The sequence below is a fragment of the Acomys minous genome, assembly GCF_964271855.1.
Source record: "Acomys minous genome assembly, chromosome: 2".
In the NCBI taxonomy this organism is placed as follows: domain Eukaryota; kingdom Metazoa; phylum Chordata; class Mammalia; order Rodentia; family Muridae; genus Acomys; species Acomys minous.
This window is the reverse complement of record NC_140484.1, coordinates 84,174,407-84,198,463: the sequence shown is the minus strand read 5'-3', so window position 1 is coordinate 84,198,463 and position 24,057 is coordinate 84,174,407. Positions and strand designations below refer to the sequence as shown.

Below are 24,057 nucleotides of genomic sequence, written 5' to 3'. Positions count from 1 at the left end.
AGGACAGCCAGGGCTACACAGAGAAACCCTGTCCCGACCACTTCTCCAAAAAAAAAGTGGCAAAAATATAACCTAGAACAAGTGCCTACCCCCTCTGTGCGTCATTTTTTTCCTGTTGCCTTTCTCTTTGCATATGAGGCCCCTGTCTATCTTCAGAAGAATAAACTCTATGGTTTGGTCAGTCCTGAGAAATCAAATACTATGTTAAACCCTCCCCTCCTGTAGATTTTTGAGCATTCAGGTTTATTGATTCAACAAAACTCACCCTTGACCATGGGTAGGAGCGGATGCCAGATGGCATGTATGGTACCACCAAGGCCTTTACTTTTCCAAAACTAGCTGGAAATTTACATTAATGGCGAGACATTTGCTGACCTTAGAAGAATGGGTAATGGGCCAAAAAAAGCACTTGCTGACAAGCCTGAGGACCCAAGTTCAATTCATAGGCCTGACGTGGTGAAAGCAGAGTGCTCCTTTCCTGAAAGATGTCTTCCAACCTCCCCATGTATGCTGTGCCTCCCACCCACATCATCAATAAATAAGTGTAATTTAAGAAAAATAAAAGAATAGTGGATAAATTGGTCATGATAGTGCATACTTGCCATCCCTGCATTCAGATAGCTAAAATAAGAGAATCAGGAGTTCAAGGCCAGCCTCAGCTACATAGAGTATAAAGTTCATCTGGGCTACATGAAAACCTGCCTTAAAACCCAAAACAGTGTTCATGTGTGAATAATGTGTGTGTGTGTGTGTGTGTGGTTAGCACTGTGAATGTAGCAGAGTCTCATCTCTTTCTCCCTCTGCTTTAGTCTTTCTTGGAGGTGGAGATGGTAACATTTACATATCATAAAAGTTAGTATTTTAACTATTTAAAGCCCAGCGGGAGACATTTACCATATTCACAGTTCCAAAGTGTCCTGAAACCGTCACCGCTATTCATTCCATAACTATCCATCACTCCCAAAGAAACGCCATGGCCATCACCTGATGATAAATGTGGCACATGGTTCACTATTATATTAGACAGATATAAAAAGGAATGACAGGCCTTGGAAACACAACGTGGCTGGACACAACGGACCACAGATGAGGTGACATAGACACACAGTACAGAGCAGGCAAATCCACGGAGACTGCAGTATGGGGTTGCCAGGACTTCAGGGAGAAGAGAGAAATGGCTCTCTTACTTTGAAGCCGCATGCTCCCAGTTTGTGGACTCTGGATAAAGCTAACCTTTTTCTTTTTCATCTGGAGTGAGGCCCAAAGAGGGTCAGGACTGGCAGGCAGCCAGCACCTCTCACTCAAGGGCTGCTTGCTCCTACAACTCATGCATCACCTAAAACCTGCTGTTGGGACTGGAGTGATGATGGCTCAGTGGTTAGGATTACGTGATGCTCTTCAGGAGGACCAGAGTTCGGTTCTCAGCACCCATGTCCGGTGGCTCACAGCTGGCTGTAACTCTACCTCCAGGGGATCTTCTGGCATCCACAGGCACATTCACACACACACACACACACACACACACACACACACACACACACATTCATATGATTGAACATAAAACAAATCCTTAAAAAGTTAAAAACAAAATCAAGAATATCCTCACCCTCTCAGGAGGATTTGGACGCATCCCACTAATCTCTCAGAGTCCCTCGTAGGTAAAGAAGCTGAGCCGTGGCGTGGTGAAGTCACCTGTCCAAGGCCATTCAGCTGAGAATTGGCAAGACAGGAAGCTGAACCAAGTGGGCTGGCTGCGGAATCTTTGTTCGCAATCTTGATCCAAATAGATAAGAAAACAGCCAGGCAGGCACAGTGGTTCACACTTGTAATCCCAGGACTCAGGGAGGCAGAGGCAGGTAGATCTCTGTGAGTTCGAGACCACCCTGGTCTACTAAATAAGTCCAGGACAGCCAAGGCTGCACAGACAAACCCTGTCTCAGAAGAAAAACAAAAAACAACAAAACAAAACAAAACAAAACCAACCAACCAAACAAACAAACAAAGAAAAAAAAACCCCAAATATATGAAGGACAAATAGACAAAGGAACAATGGATTGGGTTAATGAGTTGGTGAAAGAGTTTATCAGCCTTTTGGAATCTCTTTTCCCTTCTCCCCTCCTCTCCCCTCCCTCCCCACACAGCTCGCCCCTCCCTCCTCCCCCCCCCCCACACCCCACCTTAGCTTATATATGCATAAGCACCCCTCATCCTTTTACGAACACAGAGAACAAGAGAGCCAAAAGGATGGGATGACATGGTGCTGGCAGAAACTGAGAAACTAGAGAAACTGAGGCAGGATGATTGCAAATTCAAGGCTAGTCTGGCCCACAGAGTGCGCTCAAGGCCATCCTGGACAACTTACTGAAAGCCTGTCTCAAAATAAAAAGAACTTTTGAGGGCTGGAAAGATGGCTCGGAGAATAAGAGCATCTGCTGCTTTTCCAGAGGACTTAGGCTTCGCCCACAGCCCCCGTCTCTCCCCACGGCCGTTCACAGCCATCTGTAGCTCCAGGGAATCTGACCTGCTCTTCCGGCCTCTACTGACACTGCGTATATATGGTGCCCCAACCCATACAGGCCAAACATCACGTACATAAAATAAAAATAAAATTAACTTTTAAAATAAAAGAGAAAAATCTCCTTTTAAGAAATAAAAATAACGCTTTGATTATTTTTTTGAGAATCTTTGTACAATGGATTTTGGTTACATTCGACCCCTCCTGCAGCTCCTCCCAGCCCCCCTTCCTCCTCCCTAGCCACACAGCTTCATGCCTTTTTCCTTCTCTTTTAAATCCAATGAGTCCAGTTTGTGCTGGCTAAATACTTCTGGGCCGGAAGGTAGCTAATTACCGTACCAGGAGTCACACTGTAAAAGAAAACATTAAATTAAATGCCGGTGGCGCCTCAGCTAGAGGTGGGATCTCAGTGTCTGGCTTGAGCCCAAGAAGATCGTGAGCATGTTGCCACAGCTGTTGGGAGTTCATGTATGCCTCTGCCCTGTTGTGTCTGGAAAACATCCTGGCCTCTTACAATCTGCACAGTGGGCATGTCTTTCAAGCAGGCCCCTGTTTCGGCTTGTAGATTCACAGCAGGGTAGGACTGATGACTACTTTTCTTCTCCAGTCCTGTGCATAGCACCCCCCTACCCCAGCACTAGGAACACTAGGCAGGAGGGCTGAAGCCACCGGGTCAGCACCAGCTTGAACCCTTCGTGTTGTATAATTCAAGTATGTGGCGGCTTACTGTCAAGTTCCGGGGGTAACCAAGAGCACTGGCAATAGTCTGTAATGTTTGGAAGCATGGGGCCCCATTGACAAACAGCCCAGAAAGAGGTAACCCACTCTTGGTACTTGCCTTTTTAACCTGTTGGCGTTTGATGTCTAGTCGGGGCAGTATCGTCCATTGCAGGGTAACACCTTTAGACCTCTTTTACCGTAACTGTATCTGGCTCTTTCAAATGTCCTTAGTGAGTTATTCCTGCCCATACTCCCACCTCTGCTTGGCCGTCCCAACCCCACAGCATTTGCCCCTTCTTGATAATTTTCCCCTTTCCCCGTTTATGACACTATGTTGTTTCTATTTCCCTTTTCTTGAAAGAGCGTGTCCATTAGGACATGTACTGGCTAATTTCTGTGTCAATCTGACACACACTAGAGTTATTCAAGAGGAGGAAATCTCAAATGAGAAAAGGCCTCCAGAAGATCTGGCTCTAAGGCATTTTCTTAATAATTATGGGAGAGGGCCCATTCCTCTGTGGATGGTGCCATTCTTGGGGGTGGTGGTCTTGACTTTCATAAGAAGGCAGGCTGACCAGGCCAGTAAGCAGCACCCCTCTGTGGTCTCTGTACCAGCTTCTGCCTCCAGGTTCCAGCCCCATTTGAGTTCCTGTCCTTCCTCCGATGATGGACTACAGTGTGGAACTGTAAGCCAGATACGCCCAAATGCACCCAACCTCAGCACGCTTGTGGTCCTGGTGCTTCATCACAGCAATAGTAGACCAACTAAGATGAGGTATTTCTGAAGTGTGTGTGCATGTGTGTGTGTGTGCGTGTGTATGTGCATGTGTGTGTGTGCGCGTGCGCGCACATGTGCGTGTGTGTAAGCCAGGGATCAGCCTTAGATAATCTTCCTCGGGTGTCCTCCACTTTATTCTTTTTAAAGAAAGAGTCTCTCACTGGAATCCAAGCCTGACTGCTGGACGTCTGAGCTCAGCTGCAGGCAGCACATTGATCAACTTAACCCACCAGGACCTGCGCTTGTCCTGCTTCGCATCAGGGTGAAGGGAACTGCTCATGGTTTCAAGTCTGGAGCTGTGTGTAAGTCCGGGACTCCCATGATGTCCTTGTACAAAAAGAGGGAGGATTTCCTTGGGAATTTTCCAGCACTGGGTGGTTTGCCCCCCTCCCTCTCTTTACAACAGTCTCTGCCTGTCTCAAGTATACTTTCACAGGCCATGGTCTAGGTGAACCATCTGCCATGGTCTCTGATGGAAAAAGGGATGAGGTAAATGTTTGAGGCTGAGAGTGTGGCTCAGTGGTAGAGCCCCTGCCTAGGATCTTCCAGTGAGGGGCTGGGGGTGGCTCAGAGGTAGAGCACCTGCCTAGAATCCCTCTGTGAAGGGCTGGGGCGTGGCTCAGTGGTAGAGCACCAGCCTAGGATCTTCCAGTGAGGGGCTGGGGGTGGCTCAGTGGTGGAGCCCCTGTCTAGGATCTCCAGTGAGGGGCTGGGGGTGGCTCAGAGGTAGAGCACCAGCCTAGGATCTCCAGTGAGGGGCTGGGGTGTGGCTCAGTGGTGGAGTATTTACTTGGCTTTCATGAAGCTCTGAATTCCATACCCAGTACTCAGGTATGGAAACATAGCAAACAAAACAAACATGACAAACAAGCATAACAAACAAAATACAAAGAAAGCTGTGTGCACTGTAGGGTGGATGACTTCAGCTGGTTCACACGCACGCTGCTATGCATAGTTATCTATCATTGTTTGGTGATGACAGCATTTGAAATATCCTTCTAGCTTTCTCTAGAACACATTGCCTAGGTACTAGCTAAAGCCACCATGTTGTACAATGGAGTTCTTAAAATTTTCTCCCCTACAATTTTAAAAAACTCATTTAATAATGTTGGCATCTATTTTTAAAGTGTTTGGTGACGGGGTACACGTTAGGGTGGTGTGGCTCCCCTCTGACTTTCTCACAGCGAAACTTCTTTATCTTCCTCTAGACAGCCCCAAGTCAGTGCTGTCACAGTGCTGTGTGATGCTGCCGGAACCCACTGGAATGCAGCAGCACAGGTATTTTTGTAGGCTCCTAGTATACCATGCAACATTTGAGACGTTTGACCTCAGTCTGTGATATAGTAACTGCCCTTCGACAGTAGGGCTATGTCATGTGAGTTTTTCTAAGGAGATAAAACACACACACACACACACACACACACACACACACACACACACACACCTACTTGGTCCAGTTAGGAAACCCACAACAGGCCAGAGTAAAATTGTTCCGAAGTCCATCTGCACAAACCAATGGCTATTGGTTACCATAGGAGCAGGGATGACGTGCAGATAGCTTAGCTACATCACCAAAATCCTACCCAGCATGGTTTACAGCTCCTCAAGGCCTTAACAGGACACAGGACTGCTCTGGTACCAGAACTCCAAAGGCCACGCTGGTGTCTGGATCCACAGAAGCCATGTCAGCTCCGAGAGCCCCAGAACCTCAGAGGCAACGGTGGCACCTGAACTCTCAGAGGTTACAAGCTGCCAAAAGCCCAGAGGAGACACCCTACTGGACCTGAGGACTTGCGGGTCACCAGAACCACAGGCCGCTCAGACCAGAAGACTAGAAGGGAAACAGAGACCAAGGAAATAACATCCATCCTACAAAGATAAACCCAGAAATCAGCACTTAAAGTTATAATTACCTCCAAACTCAGATGCCGGATGCCAGTGTAAGAACACAACAGCAGCCAGGGAAACAGGGCACCATCAGAACCCACCTATTCTACTGTAGCAACACAGCTGAAACACAAGAAGATGACCTTAAAACCAACTTTATTAAGATAATAGAGGTCCTTAAATTGGAAATGAACGAATCTCTTAAAGAAATCCAGGAAAACACATGCAAACAATGAGTGGAAATAAACAACTTTCTTAAAGCAAGTCATGAAAAACAAATAAATAGGCATGAAAAACAAACAAATAGGCAAAGGAAATGAATAAATTGTTTAAGACTTAAAAATGGAAATAGTGCTGTACCTAGATTGAGAGACACCACCACCCCCACCTCCAAAACCCACCAGGACTCGAGACCGATGCAATATACATGAGGACCTTTAATCAACTCAAGCCAGGCTCTGACCAGTCACCAACACAGTGATATCCAGAAAGAGCCCTGATCTCTGGGCTGAGGGTAAATGTATAGGTTCCTACCCCTCCCAGCGCCCCAAAGCAGGGGAGTTCCAACCTGGCAAGCATCTGTTGGTTGAGTAACATAAAGAGGTCTAATGTCTATAAAGGTGACAAGCTACAGAAAAAGGCTCCAAGACCACCCATGGCTTAGCTTTCTTTGTTCACTACCTTGTCCAGGAAAGTGTCTGGTTTCTTATTAACCCTATCTCTGGTGGGCAGGAAGGAGTGTGGCCACAAAACTGGGTCTCTTATCAACTCTGTCTCTGGTGGGGCTGTCACTAGGCAGCGCTATCTCTAGCAGGGTTGCTCTTTGCGGCTGGCCAGATTATCTCCTGTAGGCCTATTTCTTAACTTTTGCCCCAGTAACCCTGAAATCCAATTTTAGTTCTCCTGGTATCTCAATAGAAGCAGTACAAAAACAAAAACAAAAACAAAAACCACAGACCGAGGAAATCTTGGAGATGGAAATTTTTAGGTAGCTGAGCAGCAACTACAGAAGCAAGCAGCATGAATGACTACAAGAGATGGAAGAGAGAATCTCAGGCTTAGAAGAGACTATAAAAGAAATTGATGTATCAGTGAAACAAAACAACAACAGCAGCAACAAAAACTGTTCAATCTGAAGAGTTCCTGACACAGTACATCCAGGAAACCAGGGACACTATGGAAAGACCAAACCTAGGAATAATAGAAATAGAAGAAGGAGAAGGATCCCAGCTCAAAAACCCAGAAAATATTTTAAACAAAATCATAAAAGAAGCCTTAAGGAGGACATGCCTGTAAAGGTACAAGAATCTCACAGAATACCAAACAGATTAGACCAGAAAAGGAAGCCCCTTCATTACATAATAATCCAAAGACTAAACATACAAAACAAAGAAAGGTTATTAAAAGCTTCAAGGGAAAACGGCCAAGGCAAACTTATTAGAATTGCACCCAACTTCTCAATGGAGACTCTAAAAGCCAAAAGGGCATGGACAGATGTCTTGCAGACTTTAAGAGATCACAGATGTCAGCCTAGACTACTTATACCTAGCAATATTTTCACCTACCACAGATGAGAAAACAAAATAATCCACCACAAAGTCAAAATTAAACAATATCTACCTACAAATCCATCCCTACAGAAGGTACTAGAAGGAAACCTCCATCCCAGGGAAGCCAACTAAATCCACAGGAAATAAATAATTTCACACTAGCAAAACCAAAAGAAGGCAAGTGTACGTGTGCGCATGTGTACACACGCATGCGTGCACATACACACACTACCATCATCATCACCACCACCACCAAAAGAAGAGAACTAACAATCGTTGGTCATTAATATACCTTGGTATTAATTCAAATCCCCAATAAAAAAGACACAGACTAACAGAACAGATGCAAAAACAGGATCCTGCCTTCTGCTGCATATAAGAATTGCGCCTCAACATCAAAGCTAGACATTACCTCAGAGCAAAGAGTTGAAAAGAGATTTTTCCAAATAAATATACTCAAGAAGCAAGCTTCTATAGCAATCCTAATATCTAGAAAAATAGGACTCAACCAAAAATAATCAAAAGAGATAGGAGAAGACACTTTATACACATCAAAGGAAAAATCTACCAAGATGATATCTCAATTCTGGCTATCTATGTCCGAATGCAAGAGTAACTACATTTATAAAAGAAACATTGCTAAAGTTAAAATCACCCATCAAACTCCACACATTAATAGTGGGAGACCTCAAAACCCCCTCTTAGCAACACAGGTCATCCACACAAAAACTAAACAGAAATACTGGCTCTAACAGAAGTTACAAGCCAAACAGACCTAACAGAAAGCAGAACGTTGAACTCAAAAACAAAAGAATATACACTCTTCTCGGCACCTCATTGAACATTCTCCAAAATTGACCATATACTTGGTCACAAAGCAAGTTGTAATAGATAGAAGAAAATTAAAATAGCCCCTTGTATCTTATCAGACAACAGTGGATTAAAGCTGGACTTCAACAACAGAAACAACAGAAAGCCTACAAACTCATGGAAACTGAACAACTCTCAAGTGAGTGGCCACTGGGTCAAGGCAGAAATACAGAAATTAAAGACTTCCTAGAATCCAATAAAAATGAACATACAACATACGCAAACTTATGGGACATGACGAAAACGATGGTAAGAGGAAAGTGCATAGAGTTAAGAGGAAAGTTTATAGCACTACATACCTTCATAAAGAAAATGGAGAGATCTCAAGCTAGCAACTTAACAGTATGCTTGAAAGCCTAGAACAAAGGGAAGCAAACACATCCAAGAGGAACAGAAGACAGAAAATAATAAAAGTAGGGGCTGAAATCAATAAAATAGAAACAAAGAGGAGGACGCAAAGAATCAATGAAAAAAAGAGTTGGTTCATTGAAAAAATCAACAAAATAGATAAACCCTTATTCAAATTAAATAAAAGGCAGAGAGGGAATATTATCCAGATTAACAAAGTAAGAAACAAGCGGGGGGGCGGGGGGAACATAACAACAGACACTGAAAAATCCAAAGAATCATTAGGTCATACATTAAAAGCCTGTACCCCACAAAATTGGAAAAATCTAAAGTAAATGGATAATTTTCTTAAGAGATACCACTTACCAAAGTTAAATCAAGATCATATAAATAATTTAAATACACCCCTAAGGAGATAGAAGTAGTCACCAAAAGCTTCCCAACGCAAAAATTCCCAGGGTCAGAGATGGTTTTAGTGCAGAATTCTATCAGACTTTCAAATTGTGTTACAAAATAGAAACAGAAGGGACATTGGCAATTTCATTTTAGGAGGCCATAATCCATCTGTTACTGAAACCACACAATGGACAAAGAAAGAGAATTTCAGACCAACTTCCCTCATGAACATTAATGCAAAAATACTCAATATAATACTTGTAAACCAAATAAAAGGCCACATCAAAAAGACTGTCCACTTACAAAAATCTGTTAATGTAATCCACCATATAAATAAACTAAAAGGGAAAAAACCCCACATGATCATATCATTATATAAAAGCCTTTGACAAAATCCAACGCCCTTCATGATAAAAGTCTTGGAGAGACAGGGGATACAAGGGACACACCTGAGCATAATAAAGAATACACGGCAAACCAGTAGTCAACATAAAATTAAATGGAGAGAAACTCAAAGCAATTCCACTAAAACCAGGAACAAGACAAGGTGTCCACTCTCTCCACACCTATTCAATGTAGTGTTTGAAGTTCTCGCTAGAGCCATAAGACAACTGAAAGAGACCGAGGGATACAAATTGGAAAGGAAGAAGTCAAATTATTGTACCTGTAGATGATATTATAGTATATGTAAGTGACCTTAAAATTCCTACTAGGGAATGCCTATAGCTGATAAATACCTTCAGTGAAGTAGCTGGATAAAAGTTTTTTTTTTAATTAGCAGTCCTCCTATATACAAAAGATAAATGGGCTGAGATAGAAACCATAAAAACAATACTTTTTAAAATAGCCACAAGTAATATAAAATATTTTGGTATAACTCTAACCAAGCAAATAAAAGACTTGTATGATAAGAACTTCAAGTCTTTGAGGAAAGAAATTGAAGAAGACATCAGAAGACGGAAAGATCTTCCATGTTTATGGATTGTTAGGATTAACTTAGTAAAAATGCTCATCCTACCAAAAGCAATCTTCAGATTTAATGCAATCCCCATCAAAACGTCAGTACAATTCTTTACACAGACCTTGAGTAAACAATACTCAACTTTATATAAAAAAATAAAAAGCCCAAGATATCTAAAACAATCCTGAATAATAAGAGAACTTCTGGAGGTGCGACCATCCCTAATTTCAAGTTGTTCTACAGAGCTATAGTAATAAAAACCACATGGTAGTTTGTTGATCAATTGAATTGAATCAAAGACACAGATATAAATCTGAACACACATGGACACCTGACACCTGACTTTTGACAAAGAAGCCAAAACTATACAGTGGAAAAAAAGAAAGCATCTTCAACAAATCATGCTGGTCTAACTGGGTATGTGTCTGTAGGAGAATACAAATAGGTCCATATTCATCACCCTGCACAAAACTCAAGTCCAAGTGGATCAAAAACCTCAACAGAAAACCGGATATACTACACATATTACAAGAGAAAGTGGGGAATAACACAGGAAACAACTTCCTGAGCAAAACACCAATGCCTTGCTCAAGCACTAAGATCAACAATCAATAAATGGGACCTCGTGAAACTGAAAAGCTTCTGTAACGCAAGGGACACCATCAGTAGGACAAAAATGGCAACCTACAGAATGTGGAAAAAAAATTTCAACAACTCCACATCTGACCAAAGACTAATTTCCAAAATATATAAAGAACTCAAGAAACTAGACATCAACAAACCAACTATCCAATTTAAAGATGGGGTACAGATCTAAACGCAATTCTCAACAGATCAATCTCAAATGAGCAAGAAACACTTAAACATCCTTAGCCATCCAGAGCCATCAAAATGCCTCTGATATTCCATCTTATATTGTCAGAATGGGTAGCGTAGACCAAAAGGGCAAAAACACAAGTGACAGCTCAAGGATGTGGAGCAAGGGGAACACGCCTCCATTACTGGTGGGAGTGCAAGCTTGTACGGCCACTTTAGAAATCAATATGGCAATTTCTCAGAAAACGGGGATTAGCTCTACCTCAAGACCCAGTTATACCACTCCTGCACATAAATCCGAAAGATGCTCCACCATGCCACAAGGACATTTGTTCAACTATGTAAAGTAACTTTTTTGATAGTAGCCAGAATCTGGATACAACCTAGGTGTCCCTCAATGGAAGAATGGGTAAAGAAGCTGGGGCACATTTCCACAATGGAGTATTACTCAGCTCTTTAAAAAAAAATATACCATGAAAATTGCAAGTAAATGGATGGAACTAGAGAAAAATCATACTGAGTGAGGTAACCCAGACTCAGAAAGACGAAGGTGGTAGCTACTCACTTAAAGGTGGGTATTAACTCTAAAGCAAAGGATGACCATGCTACAGTTCACAGACCCAGAGAAGCTAAATAACAAGCTAAGAAGCACATTAATCTCCCTGGGAAGAGGAAATAGAATATGTATTGTTGGGGAGCCTGGGGGTGGGGGTGGGAACAGGAGGGATCAGGTTTGCAGGAGGATGGAGGGAGAGGCAACTGGAATTGGGGGTATTCTCAGAGAAAACTTGTGCAACAGAAATGCCCAGGAATCTACGAAGGCGACCCTAAATAAGACCCCTAATAATGGGGGATACAGCGCCTGAGCCAGCCATCCCCTGTAACTAGGTAAGGCTTCCAATGGAGGGCCTGGAACACCAACCCAACCACAAAACCTCTGACCAACAATTTGTCCTGAGTACAAGATGTGCTGGGGTATAAAGGAGGCACAGACATTATGGGATTGGCCAACCAATGACTGGTCCAGCTTGAGACCCATGCCACTAGATAGGTCTCTGACACTTCCTAGAGGTGCAAGAGCCAGAGGCTGGATAGCCCAGAGACCCAGGACAGAACCAAACAGGAACCAGAGGGGTCAGGGACACCCGAGAAAACCCACAGAACTAACCAGCCTGGGCTCACAGGGGCTCACGTAGGCTGAACTAACAACGAAGGAGCCTGCAGGGGTCTGACCCAGCCCTCTGCATATATGTTGGGGCTGTGTAGTTTGGTCTTCTTGTGGGACTCCTAACAGTGGGAACAGATGTTGTCTCTAATTGTTTTCACTGCTTTTGGGATCCTTTTCCTCCTATTGGGCTGCTCCATCCAGCCTTAGGGGGATCCATCTTGCCACCCATGGGAGGCCTGCCTTCTTCTGAGGAATGGATTGGGGAAGGAATCTGGGAGGAAGGATGGAAGGAAAACTGCATACATGTTGTAATATATGAACGAAGAATTAAAAAAAAATCAAACTAGCTTGTGGTCCACACCTCTAATCCCAGCACTGGAGAGGCAGAGGCAGAGCAGATAGTTCTCTGAGTTCAAGGTCAGCCTGGTCTACAGAGTAAGTTCCATGACAGCCAGGGCCACACAAAGAAACCTTATTTCAACTAAACTAAACTAAATCCCAAACAGGAGCACAAAAAGAGTGTCTATCCAAACCAGACATAAGACTCAGGGCCACTTGAAGGGGAGTCCCCCATGCTACGTCTTCTGGCTCGGCACAGTCAGCTTCAGAGCATCTGCGGTTCCTGGCAAACTGCACAGAGCACCTCATAGCATCATTGCACACCGCAGAGATCACGATAACCTTGCTCACGGCACCCCACAGGAGCCAGTGACTATCTATGGAGTGTGTAGCATTGGTGGGCTCCTAGACATCTCCAGACCCACCCCTGAGGAACGGCAATGTTTTAGAGAGATACTTGTGTGCCTCAGACACACCTTTGGTCAGATCCTTGTCCGCCTCCCTTAGACTATCAGACTTTTGAGAGATAATGGACGCCAGGAAAGTAGACATTCTCAGGAGCCTCATGGTGGGAGAAGAAATAGGGGATCTATGTGCCAGACAGAGGGGGAACAGATTTTTTTTTAAAAAACTTACTTGTTGTGTTTGTATGGGTGTCGTGCCTGTGTGCATGTATGTGTATCACATGAGTGCCTGGTGGCCTCCGAGGTCAGAAAAGAGTGTTAAGATGCCCTAGAATTGGACAGTTATAGGCAGTTGTGAGTCACCATGTCAGTGCTGGGAATTGAACCCTGATCCTCTGTAAGTGCAGGCAGTGTTCTTAATTACTGAACCATCTCTCAAACCCCAAGAAGTTTTAAGTACGTATGCGTGTGTCTGTGTTCGTGCGTGTGTGTGTGTGTGTGTGTGTGTGTGTGTGTGAGAGAGAGAGAGAGAGAGAGAGAGAGAGAGAGAGAGAGAGAGAGAGAGCATGCAAGTGTGTGTGTGGTGTATGGTATGTGTGTATGTGTGTATGGTGTGTGTGTGTGTGTGTGTGTGTGTGTGTGTATGTGTGTATGGTGTGTGTGGTGTATGGTGTGTGAATGTGTGTGTGTGCACATGCGTGTGCCTGTGTATAAAAATGGACTTGTGTGTCCCGGTGTCCTGTTCATGTCCATAGGGAAGTCAGAGGACCACTTAGGACAGCATTCACTTTGGCTTTTTGTTCGCTTGTTTGTTTTTGAGACAAGGTTCTCAGCAGCTTGAAGCTAGCTAGCCAGTGAGCTCCAGGGATCCCCCTGTCTCCACCCCTCCAGCCCGCCCTACTTTTTATATGGGTTCTAGGGATGGAACTCAGGTCTTTGTGGCAAGTACTTTACTGACTGATCCATCCCCCACAACACAAACTGTCAGACCACCGCAGGACTGAAGACCACAGGGGATCACAGCTTGGACAGAGCTGCTCAGGTGAGTACCTGTTGCCCTCTCTTTAGGCATAAACTTTATGCCAGGATCCTGTGGTCTTGGGACCGGGAGGGCATGGGTGTCACAAATTCCCTTTGACTCTTTCCTCAAAGTGGATCCCTATTCTGCTTTTTCCATGACTTATTTATTTGGAGAGCAGGTGACCATTGGGACTTCCAGGACCCCAGTTCTGACCCTAATAACCCTCCTACTTTCCCCAAATCCTCTACAAGCTGCAGGCTTTTCTCCTGACCTCTTAATATGGAGACATGAACTCAGTCTTTCACCTCTCCCCACTGCCCCGTCTCTTTGACCCTTTGGGCTAATGAACGTTCTAGAATGTGTTCCCATCAACCTGGACGAGCCTGGGCTAAACCTTACTTATTTAGGCCTCTCCTTCCGTAAATCAGGGACCCTGGCATCTCACTCTTGGGAGAAGAACCTACAAGAGTTTCTAATGCTGTAAGGATATGCACGCATGCCAGGAAGACAGCTACCCTTCCACAAAGCCCATGGGGTGGGGGAGGTCCTTCCAAGTTTGTCTTCCTCTGCCTCCTCTTTCCTGCTCTCTCTAGATTCCTTCCTCCTCTGCATAAGCTCCCATTGTTATTAAAACTCCCTCGGGCAAAACTGGACGAGGAGGTTAGGTGGCTGTGAAACTCCAGAGCAGGAGGGAGGAGGAGGAGGAAGCCTGGCACCTGGCTCCTGGCTCGCTTTCCAGACTTGAAGGTGTTGCTGGTAGCCTCTCCAACTCAACTAAGCCCTTATTTTGTTCCACGAGGAGGATTTGGGCGGCTGCCTCCTGCTTGCTCAAATCCCCGGCTGTCACTCTAGGCTGCTGCCTGTGGCCCAGGAACCTTGGCGACAGTGGCCTCACCGCAATTAAATCCATAAGGGCAACTGCCACAATAATCAGACCGATGACAGCTACCGCTTACTAAACACGCACTCTGTGTAAGCGTCCAAGTAATCCTCCCAGCAACCCTCTGAAATCTGTGTTATTATTTTTTTCCATGAAAAAAAAAAATCTACGGCTGGGTGTGGTGGCGCGCACCGCACCTGTAGTCCTAGCTATGCCGAGACCGAAGCAGGTGGCTAAACAGAGCTCCGAAATTGGAGACCAGCCTGGAAAAACTAACAGTAGAGACTCCCATGCCAAACAAGAACAATACAAATGATTTATGTATCTATTTTGTTCAGGGTTAACTAGTAGCATTTGTTGTTGCTGTTGTTTTTGTTTTTTTATTTTTTGTTTTTTCCATTAGTGAAGGTGGTAAAGTCTTGTTTTTCATCATTCATGCCGTTGCCTTTATCTTCATCCGATACTGCCTTTATCGTGGTGCATCTTTCACAACCACCTTTGTTAGTGTGTCTCCGTCAGTGCTGTTTTTATTGGCCTTGACTACTTTTCTTCTTACTGTGTATCTTTTCCTACTATTTTTTTTTTTATCTTTAAGGCGTGGGCTGGGGAGGTAGCTCTGTTGGTAGAGTGTTTGCCTGTCATCCAAAAGACCTGGATTCCATCCCCACCACAGCAGAAGCCCAGAGTCCTGGTGTGGATCCCCAGCACCGCACAAGCCCAGCACGCTGGTGTGGGCTTGTGGTCCCAGCACTTGGAAAGCCAAGATGGGAGGAGCAGAAACTCAGCTATCCTTAACTGCATAGCAAATGTGAGGCCAGCCTGGGATGCAGGAGTGTCCTGTTACTCTGTCTCTCTCTGTATGTCTCTCTGTCTGTCTCTCTGTCTGTCTCTCTGTCTCTGTCTCTCTGTCTCTGTCTCTCTCTGTTTCTCTCTGTGTCTCTGTCTCTGTCTCTCTCTGTCTCTGTCTCTCTGTCTGTCTGTCTCTCTCTCTTTCCCTCCCTTCCTCCCTCCCCACCCTCCATCAGATTGGCCTGTGGGCAAGTCTGTGGGAAGGCCCAGCCCACTATGGGAGGAGCCACCCTGGGCAGGTGGTCCTGGGAAAACAGGAAAGCAGGCTGAGCAAGCCATTGTGCAGCTTGTTAAGCCGCACATCACCCGTGGCCTCTGCTTCCTTCCCTGACTCCAGGTTCCCATTTGAGTTCCTGTCCTGATTTTCCTTGATGATGGACTGGGATAAGTAAGCCAAATAAACCCTTTCCTTCCCAAACTGCTTTTGCTTATGGCATTTTATCACAGCAATAGAAACTCAATTAGGACCGTGAGATCCTGTCTCAAAAAATAATAATTAAAAGTAACTTCATCTAGGCTATTAGCAAGACTCTAGATCTTTTTTTTTTTTAATGTATGTATATGTAGGTGGCTGAGGGTAGCGGCTGAGCCCTCACACACAAGCACAGTGCCCAAGGAGGCCAGAAGATGGCATCAGATGCCCAGGAGCTGCAGGTCAGGTCCTTGTGAGCTACCTGATGTAAGTGCTGGGACCCCAACCAGGTCCTCTGCAAGAGCAGTGCAGTCTTGTAATTACTGAGCCCTCTCGCTAGTCCAGGTTTGTATGGTGGTTTTTGTTGTTGTTTGTTTTTAAGATTTGTTTGTTTATTTTTTTGTTTATTTATGTTTTATGTGTATGGGTGTTTTGCTCTAGCTTAATGTACCTTGTTTTCAGAGAGTGTGCTTACAAATTGCATATTGTTCCAATGTGTATATATTTTAAATTTTATATCAATGATGGTATGGTACATAGTTTTCCTTACTTTTTTCACCCAGGTTTGCATTTCTCATTTTCATAAGTTTGTATTTACACAAAAGAAAATTTGCCCTGACCCATCTTGGACCATTATCAAAACCTGTGATGGTTCCCACCCTCAACCCCAGTTTTAAGCGGTCCTGAAACTCTTTTGCAAAGCTCCCTTTCTCATTGGCTCTGGGCAACGACTGGTTTACTTTCTACTTCTGTCTTCATCATTTTTTGAGCCTCACATGAATCCTGTGCTCCCTTCCCTAGCCCCATGAATTTTGGACCCACCACCCATGTACCTGCAAGCATCTCTTACTGCAAGTTCACACTTTCCTCTTGCTTGGTGTGACTCCACTGGCTCAACACGTTTGTTCATGCCCCAGTTGTTGGACATTTTGAGTGGGTTTCCAGTGTCTAGTTATTAGGAATAATACTGTCATGGACATTCAGGAGGGGATTGTTGTGTTTTCATGTCTCATGGCTAGATACTCAGCAGTGAAATGTCTGAGTCACAGGACAAGCGCATGTCTTAGCTCTTTAAGAGATTGCCACATGTTTTCCAAAGGAGTCCTAAGTTCTTTGTTGCCACCAGAAGCATCTTAAATGTCCCTACTGTTTCCTATTTTTGCCAACCCTTGGCATTTCCAGCCTCATCTTCTACCTCTGCGGTTGGCAATACTGGGCCATTAAGATTTGATTCATGAGCCCTGGATGTGCTGGTACCTGGCTGTCATCCCAGCACTTGAAGAAGTTGAGGTGGTGGGAGGACCGGGAGTCGGTGGCTGCAGACGTACACCACCACACAGCTAAGCTCCTACGTGTTTGTGCTTGTGTGTACATATGAGTCCATCCTCCAGAAGGTTTCACAGATACATGGTAAGCACTGCCCAATGCCCACAAGAACAAGATGCCTGTGCTGGGCACCACAGAGATGCACACATGTCAGATGAGCTTCTCCTATGCTGACTTAGAGAGCCTTGGGCTCTGGGTCCTATGTGAATGAGTGACAGAATATGTTAAATAAGTTGTCTTTCAACAGAGACACGTAGAAGCATGTATTTGGTTGGTCAACAAAAACACTGTGGCTTTCAGGAGCCTCGCCTGATTTTCTGCTTGGGTAAGGCTCAGTATTTGCTCATCTGATGCGCAGGCAAGTTATAAACAATGAAAGGACTGTGAAGAACACAACTGATTCTACTGTTGAGTTTCTTTGCTGTTATTGCAAATATTTTTGTATGTGTGGTGGGGTGTATGCCCTGTGCGTGTGTGTGTGAGAGTGTGTGTGAGTGTGTGAGTGCGTGTGTGTGTACTATAGAGGCCAGAGAGCCATATTATGTGGCCTCAGTCACTCTTCACCTTGTTTTTGCGACAAGGTCTCTTATTGAGCCTGAAGCTCAGCAATTCCACTAGGCTTTCGGGCCAGCTAGCCCCCGGGACTCTCCTGTCACCACCTCCTCAGCCCTGGGGTTTCAGATGCACACCCTCATGCTTGGCAATGTTTCATGGGTTTTCATTATCAAACTCAGGTCCTTGTGTTTTCACAGCAAACATTTTACCATGGAACCATCTCTTCAGCTCTGCAGAGCATTTGTTGTTGTTGTTTTAAGATTTATTTTTATTCTCTGTGTATGCATATTTGTCTGTATATCATAGGTGTGCTCTCAGAGGCCACAAGAGGACATAAGATCCCTTGGGACTAGAGTTTCAGACATTGGGAGCCACCCAACAAGCATGCTGGGAACTGAACCTGGGTCCTCTGCAAGAGTGTTGTTAACCACTCTACCGCCCTGCAAACTTTCTCTTTTAAAAGTTTTTTTTTTTTTTTTTTTTTTTACTTTTAATCCTCCTGCCTCAACATGCCATGTTTAAAGCATTGCAGGTGTACACCACATGTCCAGTTTAAACTCTCCTAACTCTCTCCAACTCTTAGCTGGTCCTAAGGTGTCCCCTTACCCAGCCTGACACTACAGAACCCTCCAACCTCACCTGCGTTTTCTATAACTGCTGCCTTCCACTCAGCACCCAGAGTGGTACTGGGCATCAGAAAAGATTCTCCCTTGACCAACAAACCTCAAGGTCTTCCCCAGTCCTCTTACTGCAGCCTAACACATTTGTATATCTGGCCTCATGGGCTCCTCCAGTATTCTGTTGAGTACAAGCAAAAACGACGCCATTCCTCTTACACTTGTGTGGGAAGCGGGCGAAGTCCTGAGTGCAAGTGTGCTATAGACATGAGCACAGCCATATCAAGGATCCCAATGCCTCAGACCCATGAGAATGACCATGTCCTCCCAAGATGAGGCTCAGAGTAGTGACAATGCTTGCCCTTGGTCCTTGACAGTGTATACAAAAAGTGTCAACAGCATCTTCCTCCTCCTGGGTGTTTACCGCCTGAGACTGCTCCTATACAGAGACCTCCTAACTGAAATTAACTTAACTTGCCTTCTGGCTCACTGTGTATAATAAACCCACTGCCTCAATTCAGATTTATAAAATAAAATCACTGTGGGTTTTCTGGGTTGATGCTTTCTTAAAAATTTAAAAATTATTTTATTTATGTATTTGAGTGCTGTATCTGCATGTACACTTGCATGCCAGAAGAGGGCATCAGATCCCAATATCAATGGTTGTGAGCCGCCATGTCATTGCTGGGAATTGAACTCAGGACCTCTGGATGAGCAGACAGTGCTTGCAACCACTGAGCCATCTCTCTCCAGCCCCCTGGGTTGCTGTTTTTATTGAGTTCACCCAACCCCTGTGAAGAGACACAATGATCAAGGAAACCCAAGGAACTGAACGTAGCTAAACTTGCCTCCTGGTTCACTGTGTATAATAAATGTTACACATTAAAGAATTCCAAATAAAGTACGCTTGCAAAAGACCAAAGAGGCCTGTGGGCTTAAAACCCCAGTGACACCTCCCTTTCTAATCCTTCCCAAATGGTTCTACTGAGGACCAATCACTCCGGTGTATGAGCCTGTGGGAGCCATTCTTATTAAGAAATGTGTCAGTCATTTCTTCATTCCCTGTCACCACTCCCCCACCCCCCATCTCCCCCACCCCCCGGTTAGGCCAATCCCTAAGCCATGCATGTAGTGCCATGCTCACTCAATGATAACCAACACGGAAGACTTCTGTCATCTTCTGAAGGTGTAGTGACTGTCCCCCGCGAGCTCTGCAGCGCGCGTGCCAGTGGTCTGTTGCATTACTTGTCGTATTAGTTATTTTTGCCGTTGCTGTGACAAAGCAACATGAGGAAGGAATGGTTTGTTTTAGCTCCCAATTCAAGGGTGTAACCTGTTTGGTGGGGAGTCAGGCATAAGGAACTTGAGGTACTTGGTCACGCTTGCACGTGCAGTCAGAAAGGGATGAATGTTTGTGCTCATCAGCTCAAGCCGGAGGGAACCTCGGCTTCTGGAATGGTGCTGCCCGGATTCAGGATTTCACCTCGGATAACCTCACAGATGTGCCTGGTGTTTCCCTCTCAGGTTGACAATGCCCGTTTACCTGGAAACAGCATGAAAGCCACAGGGTGTCTCCCATGAACAGCAGATACCAGTGGCAAGCCCCGAGGTTGTTTTGACCAAGTGACTATAAACTGGGTGTTCTAGCTTTATTTCTGTTACTGTGACAAACAACCTGACACAACGCAGCATATAAAAGAGAGGGTTTATTTGGCTTATAACTTCAGGTTATAGTCTCTTAATCACATCACGTCCGCAGTCAAAAGCAGAGAAAAATGAGTATGCTCGCACTACCTGCCTCTGTTTCCTAGCTTTCTCCTGTCTTACACAGTTCAGAAACTCCTACCCCGGGAATGGTGCTGCCCACAGTGTGATGAGCCCTCACACATCAATTAACCATCAGGGCAATCCCTCAGAGACAGGCTCACAAGCCAACCTGCAAGAGACAACTCCTCACCTAAGGATCTTTTCTCAGATGATCCTAAGTTGTGCCAAGTTGGCGATGAAAATTGACCAGCACAGGAGGTTTATATGCATCTATTTCTATGGCACAATATCTTAAGAGCCTTATGCCCAGGAGTGGGTCATACAGGAATCTCTGTTTATGTAGTCTATGTAGTCTATCGAGTTTATCACCCATTCATGAAGCCAGGCATGGTGGCACCCACCTGTAATCCCAGCACTCGGGGAGGGAGGCAGAGGCAGGTGGATCTCTATGAGTTTGAGGAGAGCCTAGTTTACAAAACGAGTCCAGGACAGCTAAGGCTGCACAGTGAAACCCTGTCTTGAAAAACCAACCAAATAAGCAATCAAACAAACAAAATCCCAACCAGCTCATGAGGCTCAGAGAAGCTCTATATTTTGTTATCAGCTTATATTTATCGTACAAAAGAACAAATTCATTACGACATTTTATGTGCCTCAATTGTACTAGGCCCCATTGTTGTCTTTATCCCTCCCCCACCTGCTAGTTTTCTTTACCCCAAAATATATTTGTGTGTCTTAATTTCATGTGACAAAATATCACAACAAAACCAACTTTACAACTAGGCATGGTGGCACATGCCAGCACTTGGGAAGCAGAGGCAAGTGGCTCCTCCTAGGCTACACCACAATGCCTTTCTGCATCTGGATTGTTTCATTCATTTTTCCTGCAAACAGCATGATTTCATTCTCTAGGGCTTAATAAAACCACTGTAACTCACATATCACATTTTCTTCATGCATTCATCTGGATGAACTTGAAGGTTGATTCCACATCTCGGCTGTTAGGAGTAGTGCCTCAATAAATGTAAACGGGCAGGTGCCTCTGTGGTATGTTGGCTTCGAATCCTTTGGGTATGTACCCAGAAGTTAAGTATATTGGGATCAAATGGAAGTTCTATTTCTGGTTGGTCGGCCTGCCCACCTGCCCTCTTTCCTTCCTTTGTTCCTTCCTTCCTTTCTTCCTGTGTATGTTTTTGAGACAGGGTCTCTCACATAGCACATCGTGTCCTTGAACTTTCTATGTAGCAACAGACCACTCTGAACATCTGGTCCTCCTGCCTACACCTCCCAGATGCTGGGATACAGGTGTGTGCACCCACATCCAGCTTGTGCAGTGTGAGGCTTGAACCCTAGGCTTCATGCATGCCAGACGATGGGTCTACCTACTGAGCTACATCCTCAGCCTGAGGCTTCAGATTCTTCAGGAATCTCCATACTCATTTCTATAGCAACTGCTTTTTTTCCCCACCAGCAACGAACAAGAGATATTTTTAAAAGACACAAACCAATAGTCATCATGACTAGCAAGGTTCCAAGCCCGAGCACTCCTGGCTCAGTGGTGATCCCATAGTTGCCTCACGCTCACCTTTCTGGGGTCTTCCAAGTGTTTGGCTGCATGTAAGCTTTCTGAACTTCGTCTCTTGGGGATTACGCCATTGGTCATTGGTGACCAACTCAACCTTGAGCTAGAACTTTCAGCCTTGACGTGGGAGGCTTGTTCCTCTGATTACTAACCCCATCCACCCCCACGACCCCGGCAGTCTGATTTTTCTGAGGACTTTCTGTGAACCTCTTTAGTAATGTAGTTTGAGTATATTGAAGCTGGGTGTTGTGGTGTATACCTGTAATCTCAACACTTGGGATGTAGAAATAGGAAGGTTAGGAGTTCAAGGCTAGCCCTTGTCTATGGCAAGCTTGAGGTTAGCCTAGGGTATATAAGACCATGTCTCAAAAAACAACAACAACAACAAAAAAAAACCAAATAATTGTGTTTGAAAGGACTTGTAGGTATATTTCTCCTATATGTCACAGCTAATAGCGCGGATGCCTTCAGGAACCAAGGATGAAGGGTCAAGCACTTAAGGAAAACTGCTATTATGGGCATATTGTTCAGGTAGGAGACATCAGGGTTTTAGGACCCATAAAACAGGAATCATAGACAAACTCCCAACTAAGCTCTGTGTCACATGTTTGTAATCCCAGCACTTGGGAGGGAGGCTGAGGCAGGAGGATTGCTCCAAATTCTAGGGCTGCATTAGTGAGTCCAAAGCCATTCTGGGCTATATTGTTAAAACTTATCTCACAAAAAGAAAACCAGAATATACATGCCATAATTTCTATATCCCTGACCTGTCCCTACATCATTGCTCTGTAGTCACACTGATCATCTTCTTGGTCCCAGGACGGCTGAATTCTAGAACTTTCCCAGAGAGATATTACCCACATTTTATTTATAAAACCGGCTCCCTGGGGCTGGCAAGATGGCTCAGCCATTAAGCATTGAGTGGTTAAGAAACGGAGTTCCACTCTTCCCACACAACTGCCTACAGTTCCAGCTCTGAGGAAGCCAACACCCTCTCTGTCTCTTGTGGGCACTGCACACATGTGCACATACACACAGCTCCTTTTATACTTGGGATCTTTATGTACATATCACCTACTCTGGGAAGTTCTCGAACAACCATATTTGAACCCATCTTTGCTGATCCCATAACGAAACCCCTGTCCTTACCCTTTGCCGAAGTGACACACTTCATGAGCCCACAGAGATCATCACAACACGTGGTAGTAGGACAGCTTTCCAGCTGGGGGTCAGAGGGTGTTCAAAGCAAACGCCTTGAATCTTCTCCCCAACCGGTCGGCCAGTTACCATTGGTCATTGATCAACTCAACCTTTAGCCTCCCTCCCGCTGCATGGAGGAGTTTCGTCCTTGAAATGAGTGGCCGCATCTTCTGGAAACTGATACAACCCCAAGTACAACACACATCTGATTTTCTACAGACTTTCCAAAGGTCTACTTAACATCATGATTATTACAGTCCATTATCTTTCTAAATTTTTTTTTTGAGACAAAGTCTCACTTTGTATCCCTGGCTTGCCTGGAACTCTCTGTGTAGACCAGGCTGAGCTCAAACTCATGGAGAGCTGACTGCCTCTGCCCCCAAGTGCTGGCACTAAAGGCATGAACCACTATGCCAGGCTATTTTTTTAAAATTAGATTTATTTTAGGTGTATGAATGTTTTGCCTGCTTGCATTTATGCTCACCATGTGCACGCCTGTTGGATCTCCGAGAACTTGGGTTACAAGGGAGTGTGACCCGCTGTGTGGGTGCAAGAACAAGTGCTCTTACACACTAAGTCATCTTCCTAGGCCCTGTGAAAAGTGTGTGTGTGTGTACCAGGACACCTGTGTGGAAGTCAGAGAACAACTTGCAGAAGTCAGCTCACTTTTTCCACCACGTATACATGTATACCATGGAGACTCAAACTCGGGTTGTCAGGCTTGGCAGCAAATGCGTTTACCGCCGAGCCATCTTGCCGCCCTCTCCTGTGATTGTTTGAGACAGGATTTTGCTTTGTAGCTCAGGCTGACATCAAACCCCATCCTCCTGCCTCAGTCTATCAAGTGCTGACCTAACAGATGTGTGCCACCACATTCAGGACCATCTTCCATTTTAGGAAATTCTTGTTCTATTTTTCTTGTGGCTCAGAATTCACCCTTGTGACAATGCCCTCAGGGTAAATTATGAACCCATTTTAAAGGCAAGAGAACAGAGTGCTGGGTGTGGGTGGCACACGCCTGTCATACTCACACTTTGCAGGTTGAGGCAGGAGGAGGATGGTCAGGAGGATTCTTGTGGCCATCTTGGATTCTTTG

General features: G+C 44.9%; 1 long non-coding RNA gene across 1 annotated transcript in view; it reads left to right on the top strand.

Annotated features, from left to right (window-relative positions):
- Positions 1-13,700: 13,700 nt before the first annotated feature.
- Positions 13,701-24,057, top strand: part of LOC311592632 — a 35,105-nt gene continuing 24,748 nt past the window's right edge. The window contains exon 1 of the long non-coding RNA XR_014777466.1: positions 13,701-13,794. This is a non-coding gene — a long non-coding RNA (uncharacterized lncRNA). The remainder of the gene's footprint in view (positions 13,795-24,057) is intronic.